Source organism: Apis dorsata, unplaced genomic scaffold, assembly GCF_000469605.1.
Source record: "Apis dorsata unplaced genomic scaffold, Apis dorsata 1.3 scaffold_131, whole genome shotgun sequence".
NCBI classification, from domain to species: Eukaryota; Metazoa; Arthropoda; class Insecta; order Hymenoptera; family Apidae; genus Apis; species Apis dorsata.
The window spans coordinates 134,568-138,501 of record NW_006263424.1 but is presented as its reverse complement, the minus strand read 5'-3'; positions in this window follow the sequence as shown (position 1 = coordinate 138,501).

Sequence of the window (3,934 nt, the reverse complement as noted above, 5' to 3'; positions counted from 1 at the left end):
TTCTAAAAAAGTATTACGTTTTCCAACAAAATTTCATATATTTTGTACATTCTGATTTTCCAAAATCCTCACATTGGAATCGAAATTAAACAAATCCTGTTTTTCATGCACGATTTTTCTATAAATAAAATATAATTTATGCACGTCGCGATACATTCCTGTACTGCAATACAATTTTGGCTCATCGGATAAATAAAATTACCATATCTCAAGCAGATGGCCCTTCGTGTATTTTTGGACAGTTCTTACAGAGGGTGCTTAAATATCGATGCACATGGCCTTCCTACTTAGGTGAACTAAAAAACATTGGCTCCTGTATAAAATTCGATAACACTCTATCATTTAAAGAGTCAACAGGTATCGTTTTTCAAACTTCCTTTCCTTACTTTTTTTATCGAACAAATCTGCATAAATTTCGCCACCTTTACAGTTTTACAATAAAAATCCCGATCAAAGCAAAAGATACTTATTATTTAAACGAGAGATTTTAGAAAAAGAAAATTTATGAATTGAAATATACATAATATTCTAATATATTTCCTATAATAATAATTGCCATTAAAAAATAATTTAGATTCCTTAAAATCCCCAAGTATCGTGATTTACAGGGGGAGAATCTGAAAGTTAAAAAAAAACTAAAGTAAGGAAAACTAAAAAACTAAAAAAAGATAAACTAATTATTTAAATTATAAAATACTTTTACAACATATCCTATGTATGTAATTTAAACTACATCAAATTGTAATTAATCACAGCAAAGAAAGCTAAACGCAAAAGAACTTCGATACGTTCCTCCATATAGCTCTCAACAATATTATTTCTAAGTTTCATTTGATAATTGGAGGATATAAACTCATCTTAATGAATGTAATCTACGTTCAACGATAATCTCATTTAAATGCTATTAAAATCATAATATTTTATTGGGAGAGATGAAGTATTTGCTTCTAATTTTGTTGCGTTTAGAATCCTAGAAACATATGTAGTAAATTTATTATTTATAAAACTAGTTTTATCATACTATACTTTCCCGATTTCATTCTTAACATAAAAATAAAATTTTCATTCCACGGATCATGATACGTTATCAAATATACTTGACTATCGAAAAAGTAAGAGGATAGAATTTATTGACTACTAGCACAACGCATAATTCACATTTGTTTGATCAAATAATCAAAGAATAATTAATTTATGAATTTGAATCCTCAATTACAGAGACAAGAATATCTTCGATTCTTACTGATATTACTGATCTCTTCATCGTTGCGAGATTCTTTATTTTCATTAAAAAGAGTGAAAATGGAATTTCGAAATGGATCACACGATTCCAAGGATAGAATCGTCTTATTCGAGGACATTGGCTTTTCACCCTTTCGAAACCATGACCCGAGCCAAAGTCTACCCACACCCACTTCCGTTTATCGCGCAGACGCAACCAGCTCTGTTCGACATGATGTGATCCGCATGTATATTACACTCGGAATCTCGTTCACCTCGGTCACATACGGGAGAAAAGCGTTAAACGATCAAAATGCAATTTGCGGTAAACACGGGCCGGGTATAGGGAAATGAATACTGCAGCGTAGATCACGTTTTCCAATACTCATTTAGTTCGTGTTTTCCACTTATGAGGAAATTACTTTAGCTCGGGAGGTTTCGTCGAAATTGGCGACATGGAAGCTTGTGTTATGTCATGATCGAATCGTTCTTTCACCCAATTACCATTTTTTAAAAAGGAAAATGTATAAAATATTACCGTATTAAATTGGAGAAATGATGATACAACAATAATTATAAATTTTCTATTCCTTTTTTAATAATTCAGTAATATTTTAATCACTGTATTTTAATTTTCAATTAACACTAACATAATATTTTAATTGTACAATGTGATATTGTAATAAATTATATATTGAATTAATTAACAATAAGTTAAAAGTAATTTAAATTGTGTTCATTGTCTTAATGCATTTGAATGAGATTGGTCTCTTTACCATTTCTTTTAAGAAATTACTCTTTTGTAATTGAAATATTATCATGAATTTTCTATCTCTAATTTCTCTTAAAAAAAATATATTCAAACTGTGTTCCATGTAAAAACATTACTGAATTTGAGAGTATGAAAACTAATCATCATTTAGAAGAGGAAAGTAATATATGGAAAAATAGCAATAGCTTGATTTGATATTTTGATTGGAAAAAGAGAAAAGAAAGAGAGACAATTTAAAACAAATTCGTTTACAAGACAAACGAAAGGATTTGGAAATCCCGTTATGTGAACATTTCCAATCCAATTTCATCGATGTCACCAATTTTAAAATCGATAAACTAGTTTATTGATCTATTACATCGTCGCTATTCGAAAAAATTCACGCTATGAATTTTATGAGTTTTTTCATCCTACTAACGTATTCTATGCAATCATGTCTATGCAAATACCATATCTCTGTAGTGGTGTTAAACTTTACGAGATTAAAGCTTGTAAGGAGTTACAATCATGTACTTATATACCGTGTAAGCTTATAGAAAGCTTCAGAAGCTTATAGAAATCTCATGATACTAAACAGAACCGTAACAAAACAATAAATAAAACATCATTTTAATTCCGTTTTATTTTTCTCTAGTCAGCAATTATTGCTTTACATCATTTAATCTAATTTTTACGTCTTATGTAATACAATTTTCAATGGAAGTTAATACTTGCAAACATCTCTCCATTAAGTTAAAAAAATAACGACGAGCAAGGAAATCAAAATAACCAACGATATAAAACAACCACAGAGTATCCATTTTATTTTCTTTGGTACTTTGGTACACATTTTTTAATCTGTAGCAATAATACATTTTAACAATTGTAAATTATCTTCGCAGAATTAAATAAATAAAATATGAAGTAAATTGAAAAAATTTACACAATTAAAGAAGAAATTAAAAATTTTATTGAACTAAATTAATTAAAGAAATTATCGAAAATTTTTTATTTCTTTAAGATGAGAAGAAAGATAATAATCAGACTGAAAACAGTTCTATTACATTCATGACTATTACCTGATAATTACAGCAAGAATGTGATTGTGAATTGCCGAAACTAGCAGTGTTTAAAGATTTGAGCAAACTTTCTGATTCTTGAAAACGTTACTACGTTTTAGCGGCTCGTGATATTCGTTTCCGGAAATTCTATTTCAAGAGGATAACATTAATAATTGTCGTTCGAAAAAGGAATGATTTTACTTAAACTATTTTTTCTTATTTTATAATTATAGTTAAGAAATATTTTTATTTCTAAAAATTTTATCGTTTTCAAATTTCAAATTTAAATATCAAATATTTGGAAATACTTTTCTTAAATGTTTAATTAAAAAATTGTTTCGAAGAATAAATGTACATAATCAAGCAAATATTGTTGCCATTTGCGATATTTCATCTTGAATTTCGAAAAATTCGTAACAAAAAATACCATCTGTTGAAGACTGTATTATGTAAATCATAATTTCTAAGTGACAGATGGTGCATCGTCATAGATCACGATACACGTAACAATTTATACGATCATCTATCTTCTTGTAGCGTTATGAAATTTCACGTAATCATTATGATAGAACAAACAACTTCTTCTTTGATGAAACAATAATAAATAAAACTTTGAAATGAAAGAAAAAAATATCCTATGAGCATGTATCCTATTCTATATTCTATATTCTACAATCTATATAGATTTATCATTTATAATGATATTAATACTATATTTAGTATTTTAATATTAAAAGATAAATAAATAATGTATAAAAAAAATTCATTCAAAGACATATTCAAAGATACATTAAGACAGAACAAACAACTTCTTTGATGAAATAATAATAAATAAAACTTTGAAATGAAAGAAAAAATATCCTATGAGCATGTAATATCCTATTCTATATTCTATATTCTA